The sequence below is a fragment of the Macaca mulatta genome, chromosome 20, assembly GCF_049350105.2.
Source record: "Macaca mulatta isolate MMU2019108-1 chromosome 20, T2T-MMU8v2.0, whole genome shotgun sequence".
Taxonomy (NCBI): domain Eukaryota; kingdom Metazoa; phylum Chordata; class Mammalia; order Primates; family Cercopithecidae; genus Macaca; species Macaca mulatta.
This window is the reverse complement of record NC_133425.1, coordinates 66,479,989-66,494,939: the sequence shown is the minus strand read 5'-3', so window position 1 is coordinate 66,494,939 and position 14,951 is coordinate 66,479,989. Positions and strand designations below refer to the sequence as shown.

Below are 14,951 nucleotides of genomic sequence, written 5' to 3'. Positions count from 1 at the left end.
TGCTCTAGGCAACTTCCTGGATATAGAAGGTCTGAGGTGAGGTCAAGGATTTCATGTTTCTAAGCAGCTTTCACTTGAAGTTGATGCAGTCAGTCTTGGAGCCACCCTTTGTGAAGCAAGGTTTTAGGCACTCTCTTTTTCCAAAACAAACAAAAGTATGATGAACCATTAAACATTAAGTACCAATATCGTACACGGCATGAATTCGGCCCTGCAGTATCACATAACTTGAGTCAGCTGCAATCAAAGAAAGTCTTGGATATCCCTGTTTCTCACCTCATTGGCCTCACTTACTGATACGAGCCTAGCAGCATACACCAAGGAAGATACTGGAACATTCCTGTTTAGTTCATCGATAGCCACAAATCTAGACAGACAGCTCAGTGGACATTCATTGCCTTTTGACTTCCAGCATCCATTCATCCCTCTCCCAATGGCAGCAATTTTGATATATTTCTCTCTTCCCATTTCCATTCATGTGCTTTGGGCAGGGCTGACTCCAGCCTTAGCCCAATCAGCATCTTGCATCCTTCCTAAGTTACTCTGATTGGTTCAGGGGTGAGCATGTGTCCCAGTGTGTTCCTATGGGACCTTTGCAGAGACTTCTGTGAAAACAATGTTCTCTCTTTCCTAGAGCATCTGTCGTGAGACAACATAGAATCTGAGCTGCTGTAGGTATCTCATGACCCTAAGAAGGGACTCTAAGAAGGAAAGGAATAAGTATGGAGGGGACAGTTCCAAGCAACACGGGGAGAAGAAACTTGCTGACTTTGTTTAGGCTCCTAATCCAATGATACCCCTAGCCACAGGATGTTCCCATGGGTTTTTCAGTTATATGAGCCCATACATCCCTTTTTGCTTCTGCCATTTGGAGTTGCAATTTCTGTGCTTTGCAATTGAAAAAAAATTCAGATAGGAAAAGTTACCAAAACTTTCCATCTGACTGTGGCTGAGCAGTTAGGGCCATGAACACTCCTGCATGAGAATCCTGCATGTTTGGACACATTTTGGCACATCTACAGGAGGAGCATGAGTCAACGGCTGCCCGTCTTAGAGCTGAGGCACTTGCTGCCTTGACCATCACCAAGGCTGCTATTGCTTATAGACCCTGGCAGCCCCAGTCTCTCCAACTGTAAACAGCTCCAGTCAAAACAAGAGAAGGGATCCTGGGAAAGGGTTCAGGAATCCTGCTACAAGTCAACTGCTAGCTTTTGAAGGGAAGGTGAGGGTTAAAGAAAGATACAGAGAGAGAGAAAGTGGCAGCTCTACAGCAAATGTAGGCTTTATGTCCAACATAAGACCTCCAGAGGTGGAGGACCAGCCTAATGCCAGTGCCCACTACTGCTTACAGGCTGGGGTACTTATAGGTATGGGCAGGAGGGGTCTGGGCAGTATGACTGGCTGCCCAGAATGATATTGATAAGACACGCCCATGATGAGGCAGTTTGGCCTTTGTTCCCACGGAATGTGATGTTCCTTGCACTTCCTCCCAGCAGGGTGTGATAAGGACGTTCCTGTGCCTTGTGGTCAGGTGGTTGGGCAGGATGCGTCTCACGCCCCGAACCCCCGTGGAATGTTTCACTTGACCAAGGTCTATGAAATGGCAGAGGGTGGGGGTGGGGTTACAAAATGATGCAGTTTGGTCTAACACAAAGAACCACTAAAGAACTTACCAAAGGGTAGATCATCTCAAGCGAAACTATACCAGGTAATGTTTTCTTTAGCACCATTCCATGTTCTCTTAGCGTCTTCTTGACCCTAAAGTAAGCAATGCTCACTCTCGCTCTCTTTCTCCCTCTGTTTCTCTCCCTCCGTCTCTCTCTCTGTTTAACTCTCTTATCAAAACAACTTTCAACTAGTAAACAGATAGGAAAGGATCTTATTAACCCACAGGAGTCAGGTTCACCAGTTTTTTAACCAGATAGATCTGGATTTGAATTCCAGGCTCACCCCTTACTAGATGTGCATGTATAAATAAGCAACTTAAATGCTCTGAATCTCAGTTTGCTTATTTTTAAAATACATGCTTTGCTGACTTATCATAGGGAGATGAGATAAGGCATATAGTGGTTAGGTGTAAGACTATCATCAAACCATAAAAATAATATTACGGACATAACATTAATATAGTTTTAGCCTCCTGGAGGTGTTTGCATTTTCATAACGAGCAATTCCTTTCTTAACCCAACATTAGGAACTGTAATGTCAGAATTTCAGCCTCGGTGACAGACCTGTTGCTAAGTTTATATCTGACAGATGGCTACTTAAAGAAGGTGTTCAAGAGCCCTACACAGTCCTTAGACAATGACACTGAGAATCAGAAACTCAGGCCATATATGTGGAAAAAAAAAAAAAAAGATTCCAGAGATTGGAGGGGTCACTGAGCAATAATTAGGCTATAATCACTGATGGGCTATCTGGAACTGGCTTAGGGTGGGATTACATACACCTCCTGCCACATCAGATTTCCTTCTATTTGGTCAGGGGTAGCATCATCCAATGAATAAATCTGTTAGTGATCTTCCTCGCATAACCTAGGAATTCTCTCAGGATCCATTTTTCCAGTAGTTTTCAGAAAGGAACCAACGATAGCTAAGAGAGAAGTTCTTCCATTCCAAGAGCAGCCATCTTGCTTAACTGACAAACTAGAGAGAGCTGCAAGGAGTCAGTACATCCCTGGCACAACCCACTCCCTCTTACGACATATTATATGAGACTGTATGAGCCCCACTTCCACAGTACACTAAAAACCCACGGTCCCTGCATTATCTGAGCAGCTGACAAGCTTCTGAAGTTAAGATTCATGAACGCTGAGAGCGGTACCCAGTGGATTTGTGCCAGGTGAGCAGATCCCTCTCATTTCCCATTTTGGAAATTTCACATTTCATTCTGCTTTGTGGATCCCAAAACTTCATGATAATATAGATTAACATTTTGCAAAAAAATAACAAATAATGTTCTGCTTGAGGGAAAATCAGACATTAGGCTTCTTATAAGAAACAAGGGGTCATGCTGAAGACTTCAGGATAACATACCTTGGAGAAGAAAAAGCCATTCAGTGGGTCACTCCCCAAGTCTGTGGGAGGGTTTTTTTTTTTTTTTTTTTTTAAAGAAAAGGTTATTTTCATAACTTTGAGACTACAATTAATTTCTACAAAACTCATGGAAAAATTGCCTCTTTTCAATAATTTTTCCCCCATCTTTTTCCCCAAGAGTCTTTAAATTTGACAAAATTTTTCTTTTCAATTAAAATAAAAAAATTGAACAGATGTGCCTCAAGAGGGCTGGTGGTACTTTTAAGAACTGGTAATAATTTATTTAGAACCATGTATAGTAATATATCTTTACACACAAGTTGCACAGAAACACCCACTGCTTTTGGTGTGGTACTTACTGTTCCTTGTTGGAAACTTCCATATGTCAGAGATCATGTATGACAGTCTTATCTTCTGTGTAAAAGGTCATCTCCCAGCAGAAGAATAGCTCGCCTAGTTAAAGGGATACCAATTTTTAAACGCTCTGCCAAGCTGAAGACGGAGCGAATGAGTGAGAGAGGGAGACGTCAGATTTCAAATGCAGGGCACGCTCATTGTGCCCTCGGATGCTGAGCTGGGAGGAGGGGGAGAGAAACCTCTATTTAGAGATGATTGGAAAAAATCAGTGCTACACAGTGTACTTGAGAAGCAACGCAGGAGGCTGTTCTTGCCCTCTCCTTGGATATGACAAAATGGCCGCCATGGAAACAGGAAGCAGCAGCAAATGGCTGCCACAGGTCTTCCTAGATGCTTGAGGAAGTGTCTACGTGTGTCCAGGCCTGTGTGGGGTATTCCTAGGGTAGCAGGCTTTTAAAGTCAGGGTGAAGAAAAGGGAGGCATTTAGAAGGAATGGACAATTGACAAGGAAAGTGGTCAGACAGCACCAAAGGGTAATGATCTGGGAAAACCCAAGGCTCCAAGAAAGTACAATGGCCCCAAGAAACAGAATTTACAGTATTTTAGCCACCCTGAGACTATATAACCATGCCAGCTCAAGTAATCAAAAATATCCTAGTCCCTGTAAACGCTCACTAGCCACTTTTTAAATATCCCCTTTAAAATGACCCCTTCACTACCCCGGGTAAGTTGGCAGGGGATTGGAGGCTCCATGGAGGGCTATCCCTGAGCCAACCTGCCAGGCAGGCAGGCAAGTTTCTGCCTTTCCCAACCTCCCGCTGCTAGCTCCCTTCCCCCTGAGAGTTGAAGACTTCCTAATGCTCCTGGCTGCATCAGACACCAATCTGGCTCAACTTCCCTACTGGAAGGCCTCTGTGACAACCAGCCAATCTGATGCACCAAACTGAGTAACTGTGTTTTCCCTCCTTCAGGACATGGTTACATTCAGCTCGGTTTTTTCCTTCCCAAGGCAGATGCCCAAAGCAGAGAGAGTGAAGCAGTCAGAATTTCAGACACTCTGAACAACTCCCCTTGGGATACCTCTGGGGCTGGCGTCTTTACATCACAACGACAGAGAACTGGCCCTCACGGACTATGGCCACCGCGTCTTAGAGGTTTTGTTTCTCTGTGGGCGTCCATGTGCTCTGTTTCTTTCTCTCCTCACCACTCTCCAAACCACACTCACACAAATATACATCCCCATATGCAAAGATGCACATATGTATATTGTACATCAGTGTGACACTCACACGTGCGTGGGGTATTAGCATAGCCTTTCCCCCCTCCCCCCCAAGTCCCTCTTGTGTTTCCCAGCACCCAGCATCCTCCAAAGCGGGCAGTGGCACACTATGGCTCATAAGCTAAATCCCGTCACTGCCTGCTTTGTAAATAAAGTTTTGCTGGAACACACACCTGCTGATTCGTTTGTGTATCATTCTGGCTGCTTTTGCACTAGAACAGGACTGAGTAGTCACAAAAAAAGACCACACAGTCTGAAATATTTGCTTACTGGCCCATTAAGAAAAAGTTTGCTGCTCCCCTAGTCTAAAGCAGCATCTTGTATCTAGAAAATCTATTTCTTAAAAATTGTCAAAAGGTCTTTCTCTCATCTTAAAAGTGATTCATAAACCTGTACCTCTTAGAGTTATGGAGCCATGTAATTAGAAGGTGTATTTTAGATTATTAGTCCTACTTATGGCCTAGTGCCTGATTCTCTGATAGGATACCTATGGACGTCTCATTTCTCTTGATGGCTCCAGTACAAGGCAGCACACAGCTGTTCACAGGGAAGCTGTGATGCTTCCCAAGAGCTCTACTGGAAAGTTCTTTTTTATCTGCAGTGAAAATTTGATTTCCTATCATTTCCACCCACTAGTTCCCATTCTACCCTTTGGGGCCAGTCAGGAAAAGGAGGACAATCCTCTTTGAAAAATCGGCCAGGCACGGTGGCTTGTGCCTGTAATCCCAACACTTTGGGAGGCAGAGGCAGGCGGATCACCTGAGGTCAGGAGTTCGAGACCAGCCTGGCCAACATGGTGAAAATACAAAAATTAGCCCGGCATGGTGGCACACGCCTGTAGTCCCAGCTACTCAGGAGGCTGAGGCAGGAGAATCACTTGAACTTGGGAGGTGAAGGTTGCAGTGAGCCGTGACTGCACCACTGCACTCCAGCCTGGGTGACAGAGCAAGAGTACATCTCAAATAAATAAATAAATAATAAAAAAATAAAGCATCGAGTATCTGGAGGTAACTGACGTGCCTCACCTTTATGTTTTGTTTCTCCTGGTTAAAAAATAACCCCAGTCCCTTTACCTGTTCCTGGGGTGGTATGGTCTCAAGGCCCCACCACCTCTGTACTTTCTCTTGGTGGCCAATATCCCTCTTAAACTTCGAAAGCCATGAGGACTGTGAAGACATCACGCACTTTCTCAAGATGAGCATTCATTCCTGGTCACCATGGTGCTGAGAGTTCACCAACGAAGTGTGAGAAGCCTCTGGCGGGCAGGAGCAGAGGCTTGCTGCTCTCTTTCTGAAGCAGCGGCACAGGGTGGCACCATCATCCAATCGGGTCCTAAGAGACCCTCTGAAGCTGGATATGCCAAGCCTTTGCATCGGTGGCTGGAGGCCTAGTGGGGATTCCACTGGAAAGCTGGTTCTAGAGAATGGTATATTTTGAATTAACCACTCAACAAATCATAAAGCAGGATTGTCAGACTCATTATGGGAAAAGCTGCCCTGAAAATAATGCCTTAAGGACGTGTTGTTGCTGCTGGGGATACAACTGGTATTAGTGGCTTAAGGGGCTCAGGAAATTTCCATGAGACCGTAACAAAGGAACAGCCAGCATTTGGTGGGAACAATGGAGGATGGACCCTTTTTTTTTTCATCGATGAAAGGAGATCTTTCTTATTATTTAAAAATTTGCTACTCCAAACACCCACTTCTCCCCCTGGTGTACCATGTTAGAGTTACTGAGGAGGAGGTTTAAAAAAATAAAATCATTAAACAACCCCCCCACCCCCCGCAAAAGAGGGCTCAATGAGGTCTCATTCCGTGGTAATGAGCTCCAATTTAACGCCATCATTATTTCTGACATTAAAGGCCCGAGAATAGTGTCACATGCCCAGAAGCTATTTTTTTTCTTTTTTAAACCAGCTAATCCCAGAAATAAGAAATTGCCATGAGGGACAGTGAGTCAGGGCCTGTAAAAGTGCTTTAGGAGAGGACTGTGGCAACACACTGACCTGAACGTGGGAGGCACAGCCTGCACAAGGCCCTTAGTCACCTGGGGCGGACAGGGCCCAGCTTGTGCAGTGACTGCCCAGTGAGTAATTAAGAGCCTAGGTTTTGGCCGGATGCAGCAGCTCATGCCTGTAATTCCAGCACTTTGGGAGGCCAAGGTGTGCGGATGAATTCGAGACTAACCTGGCCAACGTGGTGAAACCCTGTGTCTACTAAAAATTAGCCAGCCATGGTAACAGGCACCTGTAATCCCAGCTACTCAGGAGGCTCAGGCAGGAGAATTGCTTGAACCCAGGAGGCAGAGGTTGCAGTGCGCCAAGATCACACTACTGCACTCCAGGCTGGGTGACAAAGTTAAACTCTGCCTCGAAAAAAAAAAAAAAGTCTAGGTTTGGTGTTGGATTCTAAGTTTGAGGCTTAGCTGCATTGCTTGTGCCCAAACCTTAAGACTTTAGGGAATTTTACTTAAGTTCCTCATGCCTTGGTTTGGCTCATCTGTGAAATGGATCCCATAATAGTACCTACTACCAGGTGGAGACAAAATGAAATAGGAAGCAGGAAACAGACTCTAACATATCAAAGAGAAGAAAGGAATCTACAGGATGATGGACAGGGAGGGACATCTGGAAGCAACAGCTGGGCTCTGGGCTTAGAAATCAACCAGTGCCAAGCGGGGCAGATCAGAAGGCTCTAGAAGAACTTTCATAAGATGAAATTGGTAGAATACCCAATATATTTGGATACCTTGAGAGACAATGCACACAACTGGGGGAGACTTCAGGTATAAGTCAATGACAGAAGACTAAGAAAAGCAAAAACAGAACCACTGAAAACAGAGTTCTTCAGGAAAGGAGAGTAAACGGAATACACTACATGGCTCGGGTAGGCTAAATATTGATCTGATAAAAATGACAATACCACGATATTGGCAAGATGGGAATTTTGGGAGAGTTTTTTGAAGGGGAATTTAAAAGAGAGCTGGGCCCTCATTTTTCACAGTGGGAAGTCAGTAGATAATTCCTAGAAATAAAAATCAAGAAATAGCAACAAGGCCAGGTGCAGTGGCTCATACCTGTAATCCCAGCACTTTGGGAGGCTGAGGCGGGCGGATCACTTGAGGCCAGGAGTTCGATACCAGCCTGGTCAACATGGTAAAACCGCATCTCTACTCAAAAACACACAAAAAATGAACTGGATGTGGTGGCATGTGCCTACAGTCCCAGTTACTCAGGAGGCTGAGGCACGGGACCCTTGAACCCTGGAGGTGGAGGTTGCAGTAAGCCGAGATCATACCACGGTACTCCAGCCTGGGTGACAGAATGAGACTATGTCTCAAAAAAAAAAAAAAAAAAAAAAAAAGCATTTTATTGAGCGGTATGGAGGTAAAGTTCTAAGGAATCAGTTTAAAGCATTAAAAGAGTTTATCCATAAGGGAGTAGGAGCTAGATGGGGGATTTTGGTGTATTTCTGCAACAAAGCTGGAAGGACTGTATCAATCTACAAACTGTGTATATAAGTAACTTCGATAAAAGTAAAATGAAATAAAATTCCTATTGAAATGGGTCCCATGAATTGATTTCACCACCAGTTCCTCTGGATTTATCAAGATTAAGACCAGATTTAACAGTTTCTCTGCTCCTTCTGACAGATGAAACGTTGAATAAGGCAGGTCAAGAGTGTTTTCAGAAGTGTATCTTTGGTTTTTTTTTTTTTTTTTTGAGACAGAGTCTCACTCTGTTGCCCAGGCTGGAGTGTAGTGGCATGATCTCAGCTCAATGCAACCTCCACTTCCTAGGTTCAAGAGATTCTCCTGCCTCAGCCTCCTGAGTAGCTGGGGCTATAGGCACCTGCCATGACCCCCAGCTAATTTTTGTATTTTTAGTAGAGATGGGGTTTCACCACATTGGCCAGGCTCGTCTTGAACTCCTGACCTCAGGTGATCTGCCCGCCTCAGCCTCCCAAAGTGCTGGAGTTACAGGTGTGAGCCACCATGCCTGACCAGGAAAGAAGTTTCATTGGCTCACAGGTCAGCATGACTGGCTGGGCTCAAGCAATCCTTCCACCTTAGCCTCCCCAGATGTTGGGATTACAGATGGGAGCCATTGTACCCGGTCCTTCCCTCCAATTTAAGCTGAACATTTCTTTGATCAAGTCAGTATGTTGCTTGTCAGTACGTTCTTGTCAGTCTCAGTGGGCTGACGATTGGGCCCATGACATCCCCCGTGATCACTGACAGTGTTTTACCATTCCTGAAACTGCAGTTCCTGGTCCTCCCCCTTCCTCCATACAAACGTCACATTCAGTACTCTCAATCTAGACAGCTGTTCATATGCTAGTTCCTTTGAGATCAAAATTATGAACTCCAATTTGAAGCAGAGATGATAACATACCAAAGGTATTTGGTGCTGTTCACGACTTTAAAGTCGCTGGCGAGAAAATCGAGTTGCTACTAGTCACGTGCATCCCTTCTCACATGAATCTTCCTTCTGATACTGTGTGCTGTTTCCTAGCTCTGAGCACACTGAATACACTATGAAAGTTGGGACCTAATCTCCAAAACGAAAGGACGATGATTCTTGCAGGAAAACACATTCTCTTGAGAATCACCATAGTATCCAGTGGGTCAAAGCACTGTTTCAAAAGGAAAAGTACTAGAAAATACTGAATTGTTCAATTAAGAACATTGATTCTTTAGTGGTTTTCTACCTATATGCCAACACTACAGATATCCTATTATGATATATATGATATACACACACACACACACACACACACACACATATATATACACACACACATTTTTCTTTTTGAGACAGAGTCTTGCTCTGTTGTCCAGGCTGGAGTGCAGTGGTGCGATCTTGACTCACTGCAACTTCCATCTCCTGGGTTCAACTGATTTTCGTGCCTCAACCTCCCAAGTAGCTAAGATTACAGGCACCCCCCACCACATCCAGCTAATTTTTTGTATTTTCAGTAGAGATGGGGTTTCACCATGTTGGCCAGGCTGCACTTGAACTCCTGGCCACAAGTGATCCACCCACCTCGGCCTCCCAAATTGCTGAGATTATGGGTGTGAGCAACTGCACCCAGCCCTATTTAATATTTTAAAATAATACTTTACATGAACAGAGACAAAAGGACCCAGATATACTTGTAATGGTACAGAAAACCCTGTTGAAATCATAAAAACTGGTATGGTAAATAACTTTTTAGATTTTATATTAATTGAGGCTTTGACATGGTCCCAAAGTAAATTGAACTCTGTACCCCTTAGGTAACATTTTCAGTGTACTACGTGCCAGACACTGACCTAAGCATCTTATATTCATCGTATTGTGTCACATTCTTATTAACCCATTTGATAGATAAGGAAACCAAGGCCCAGAAGGGTAAAGACATTTGCCTTGGGATTGAAAGTTCACGTTAGTAAAGCCAGGACTACAAAGCGCCTGTAATCCCAGCACTTTGGGAGCCCGAAGCAGGTGGATCACCACTGTCAGGAGTTTGAGATCAGCCTGGCCAACACGGTGAAACCCTTTCTCTACTAAAAATAGAAAAATTAGCCAGGTGTGGAGGCGCTTGCCTGTAATCCTAGCTACTCAGATAGCTGAGGTAGGAGAATTGCTTGAACCTGGGAGGCGGAGGTTTCAGTGAGCCAAGATCACACCACTGCACTCCAGCCTGGGTAACAAAGCGAGGGTCCATCTCCAAAATCCCCCCAAAAAACCAATCATCTGGCCCCCATGCCCACAGGGTCACCTTGCACTGTGCTCTGCTTGTTTTTTCTTTAAGAAATTCTGAACTAATTGCCCATCATCCTATCCACAGCATCTAGACTTGTGGCTGGCACATAGTAGGCTGTTGTCTCCTAACTATTAGCAAATGGATTCTTTTTCTGAAATTATTAAGACCCTATATGGCTACATAAAAAGACACCAGTTGTTTTTCTTTCATAAGTGATTATGTGCCTAATACTTTAAAAAGGCCTATAGACTTGAACCTTACCACAGGTGCTTGGAACAGGGGCCCTGATAAGTAAAATTTCCCAGGGATGCTATAGAAGTCCCAGGAATAGACCCTAAGTACTTACCTTAAGTGCAGATATATAAGACATCTACCAATTGGTTTCACTACACACCAGTTGTCCCACAGGACTTTGTTAAGTATGCTTATATGTACATCTTAGAATTACACTTTCAACAAGGTTTAGAAGAAAACAATGCTTACTATACACTTCTTGGGTTTTCTTTTCCCTTTGTTATTTCATAATCATCACCCTACCTGGAATAAATAGGCCAGGGCCTTAGAGGAATGTAGCAATTCTGCTGAAGTTATGGGAAAGTGGCCGAAGGGCCTAAATGGAAGACGGGGAGTTAGAAAATGGAAAGACACAATATTCCCTGTTAGCCTCCCAGCGGGCATCTTTCTCCACGCCTTTCTAGTTTGTATGATGGGAAGAGGCTTATGCGGAGGAGGGGATGGAGAATTAGGTCACACCCATGATAACTGAAGATTGGCTTATTTATGAATGTCTTGCACAGTGCAAGTGTACCATGTAGGCTCAAACTGGAGAAGGCTGTATTTTACCTTCCTAACCTCCTTTTGCAGCTTTAATGAAAGTTTTCAAAGGGGAATTGACATATTTAATTGTTAACTGGAAGACTCATTTATTTTTTTTCCCATTCATTCATTCAACACATACTAAGTGTATTAATCTGTTTCCATGCTGCTATGAAGAACTGCCTGAGACTGGGTAACTTACAAAGGAAAGAGATTTAACTGACTCACAGTTCTACATGACTGGAAAGGAAACTTACAATCATGGCAGACAGCAAAGGGGACACAAGTACGTCTTACACGGCAGCAGGAGAGAGAGAGAGAAAGAAGGGGGCAGTGCACCAGACTTATCAAACCACCAGATCTTATGAGAACTCCCTCACTATCGCCAGAACAGCATGGGGAAACCACCGCCATGATCCAATCACCTCCCATCATGTCCCTCCCCCGACCCATAGGGATTACAATTAAAGATGAGAGGTTGGTGGGGACACAGGGCCAAACCATATCACTAAGCACCAGGGTATCCTCCTGAGTACACAGATGGCCTACATTTCCCAACCTCCTTTGTGGTGAGGTGGGGCCACGTGGATGAGTTCTTACCAGTGCAGATGAGCCTAAGCGATGCCAGCTACTTCTCTACCCAGACCTTAACACTGATCCTGTAGGTGGTGGCAATGCCCCCTGCAGTGTGGAAGCAGCATAAGAAAATGAACCTAAGCGGCTCTCTTGTGAGCAAGAAATTCACTTCTTTGCTCATCCAGCTGCTCTATTTGGGGGCATCTTTGTCAGCAGCCTTTGTACTTACACGAATGTCTAATAGCAGTCTATGCACTCATGGACTTCATAATCTAGACAGACAGTAAATACCAAAGATAATCAGGGAGGCCTCTCTGAGGAGGTGACATTTATGATGAGACCTGAACAGTAAGGATTATCAGTCATGCAAAGATCTGGGTGCTCAGGCAGACAGAAAATCAAATGCAAAGGCAGAAATTAACTTGTGTCTGAGGAATAGAAGAGTGATGTGGCTGCAATGCAGTGATGGGTTCAGAGCGTCACTGGGTGAGGTTGAGAGGAGGCAGACGAAGAGTAAGTGGAGACAGTTCTAAGTGTGACGTGAAGCCACTAGAGTGTCTTAAAGGGAGTATAGGCGTGTGTGTAGAGAGAGAGAAAGGGAGAGAAGGAAAGAGATAGCATTTGATTTGCATGTTGAAGATCACCTTTGGCGATGGCATAGAAAACAGATTGCAAGGATCAAGAATAGAAATGAGAAAAGCGAAGACAGAATTGTAGTGGTTCAGTGAGCAATGACGGTGGCTTGGACCAGGCTATTAGTAGTGGGGATGTGGAAAAAGGCTGGATTCAGGGATGTGTTTGAAGAGAAACTCAATGGGTCTGGCTGACAGATTGGAAGTAGACGGTGAAAAACAGTTCTTATCTTGAGCATGTGGGTAGTGGTGGTATTTATTAAGCTGGGCAAGACTTTGGGAGGTCTTGGAAATGGGGGGACATCAAGAGACCTGTTTTGTGTGTGTGTGTGTGTTTTTTTTTTTTTTTGGAGACAGAGTCTCCCTCTGCCACCCAGGCTGGAGTGCAATGGCGCAATATTGGCTCACCGCAACCTCTGCCTCCCAGTTCAAGTGATGCTCCTGCCTCAGCCTCCTGAGTAGCTGGGATTATAGGTGTCGGCCACCATGCCTGGCTAATTTTTATATGTTTAGTCAAGACAGGATTTCACCATATTGGCCAGGCTGGTCTCAAACTCCTGACCTCAGGTGATCCAACTGCCTTAGCCTCCCATAGTGCTGGGATTACAGGTGTGAGCCACTGCACCTGGCCAGGAGGCCTGTTTTAAAAGTGCTAAGCTTAAGATGCTTGTTAGAGGTTGACATGGAGAGTCTGGGGTTCAGGAGGGATTACTGAGGAGTCTTTGGGAAATCGATAGAATTTAAAGCCATAGACCTAGATGTGTGCTCTTAGGGAAAGGGAAATGGGAGAAAAAGAGGAGAAGACCTGGGAAAAAGTGTCTAGCAGACATGTACGCATCTTCTCACCAGTGTCTAGGATAAACAACACATCAGCATTTCTAGGGAAGCAGGGAAGAGCCTCCACTGTTGGTAATTGCAATTGGTACCATGAGAATTTCTTTCTGTGAGTGCTGGTGTTGGCCTGCATTGGCTCATGAGAGCTGTTTGTTAAATTTTCAGGAGTCGTGTGAGCCAGTTATTAAATACAGCTATTATTGTGGAAGTCAGGTGGAGCATTTATAACACAGAAATCAGCAAATTATCCATAGGATGATCTTTAAAAATTTTTGAGAGCCTATTTATTAGCAAACCACTGGTGCCCTCCATACTTTGTGTCCAGACTTATCAGAGAAATGGCATGGGATGCCCAGATACCATCTGACTCACTTCTTACATAAGCTGACCCGTAAGCACACCATTTGTAGTACATGATGGCACGATCCCATTGGCTGGGAACTCCTATAACACTGAGACCTCCATCCAGTGTTGCTCTCTTGCCAGCACAAGTACATGGTAAGTAGCAGTGGGTTTTTTGTTTGTTTGTTTTATTTTTTTTTTTGAGATAGAGTCTCACTCTGTTGCCTAGGCTGGAATGTAGTGGCACCATCTCAGCTCACTGCAACCTATGCCTCCTGGGTTCAAGCAATTTTCCTGCCTAAGCCTCCCAGGTAGCTGGGATTACAGGTCTGCACTACCATGCCCCGCTAATTTTTTTTTTTTTTTTTTTTTTTGGTATTTTTAGTAGAATCAGGGTTTCGCCACGTTGGCAAGGCCAGTCTCAAACTCCTGACCTCAGGTGATCCACTCATCTCGGCCCCCCAAAGTGCTAGGATTACAGGTGTGAGCCACTGTGCCCGGCTGGCAGTGGATCTTAAGCAGCCTTAGAAAAATGTTAAAGGGAAGGGTTGGGAACCTGAGTATCCGGATTTTTGTGGAATTCTTAGAAAGGTAGAATATTCTCTTTACTAAACAATTGTTACAAACAATCTGGGAACCTGGGGAGTTCCCCTCCTCTGAGGCATGGGTGGAAACGCTGAGGTAAATACTTCGCCCCGTGAAAGCAAGCAGAAGGGACTCCAGTTTTTTGGGTATTAAGACATCTCTCCAACCCTGGGGACACACAGCACCCCATGATAGCACGTTTGTTTTTTATAATCCTTCTTTCTTTTTCCTCCACTCAGTCTTGGCATTGTCTCTACCACACCTATTTCATTGACTCTAAGATGCGTTTTCATGAAGGTGCAAATGGGTTGATTAGTTTATTCAGGAGTATCGACATGCTGCAGTGCACTGGAGCATGCAGCCAATCCCCCGACACGCTTGAGCGGGCCGTGGTTACCTCCACTGCCTCCAACAGGAATCGAGTGCTGTTTTGTCTCCGTGCTGGGGGACCGGAGAGATGTGTCATTCCCGCATCACCCTAATTATGATTTTCAGAAGATGTAGCTGTCTGGATACAACAGAACCATCACAAGTGTGTGCAAAGTGTGTGTGTGGTGTGTGTGTGTGTGTGTGTGTGTGTGTGTGTAGACAGCGGAGGGTATACCCCCAGAGGCTGGACTTGGAGAAAGAATGAAATGGATTACTGCATTATTGCATTACTGCCTGTGCAAAGCTGAGGCTGCACACACAATAACAGACGTACAGACATAGGTGTTCACACCCGTGTGTACAAAACCCATGAGCTTTC

The 14,951-nt window shown here is 44.7% G+C and overlaps 1 protein-coding gene and 1 long non-coding RNA gene across 2 annotated transcripts in view; one reads left to right on the top strand and one right to left on the bottom strand.

Annotated features, from left to right (window-relative positions):
• The window catches only part of ZFHX3 (zinc finger homeobox 3), a 1,113,461-nt gene that overhangs the window by 613,869 nt on the left and 484,641 nt on the right, over positions 1 to 14,951 (bottom strand). The window lies entirely within an intron of this gene.
• The window catches only part of LOC106995076 (uncharacterized), a 33,466-nt gene continuing 20,920 nt past the window's right edge, over positions 2,406 to 14,951 (top strand). The window contains exon 1 of the long non-coding RNA XR_013411152.1: positions 2,406 to 2,841. This is a non-coding gene — a long non-coding RNA (uncharacterized LOC106995076). The remainder of the gene's footprint in view (positions 2,842 to 14,951) is intronic.